Genomic DNA, 379 nt, shown 5'->3' with positions numbered 1-379 from the left:
CCCACTACTAAACACTGTAATAAAACTAATCTCTAATTAATCAGAGTTGGTAAACCCTACTAGTTAGAAAGAAGCATTTTTTCTATTTTAAATCAACCTAGTTCCAGTCTGCATTGTTGACATAGCTGAAACTGGATCGATTTTTGTACATAAGTTTGAAATGAGTCAATTTTGGAGAATAAAATTGTAAATGAGTCTAATTTAAAAAATTCTTCTATCTTCAATGGGTTCTTTCATTGTTAGAAGTTAACAGCTCCCAGCCCCACCTAACCTCTCCACATACCTAGCTACAGTAATCACCTAACTCTAATAGTGTGTCCCTACCCCATAAGAAAGCCTATATATACTCCCCTAAGTTGGATTTGTAAGGCATCCGAGT

Source organism: Asparagus officinalis, unplaced genomic scaffold (assembly GCF_001876935.1).
Source record: "Asparagus officinalis unplaced genomic scaffold, Aspof.V1 AsparagusV1_Un406, whole genome shotgun sequence".
In the NCBI taxonomy this organism is placed as follows: Eukaryota; Viridiplantae; Streptophyta; class Magnoliopsida; order Asparagales; family Asparagaceae; genus Asparagus; species Asparagus officinalis.
This window is presented reverse-complemented; position numbering follows the sequence as displayed.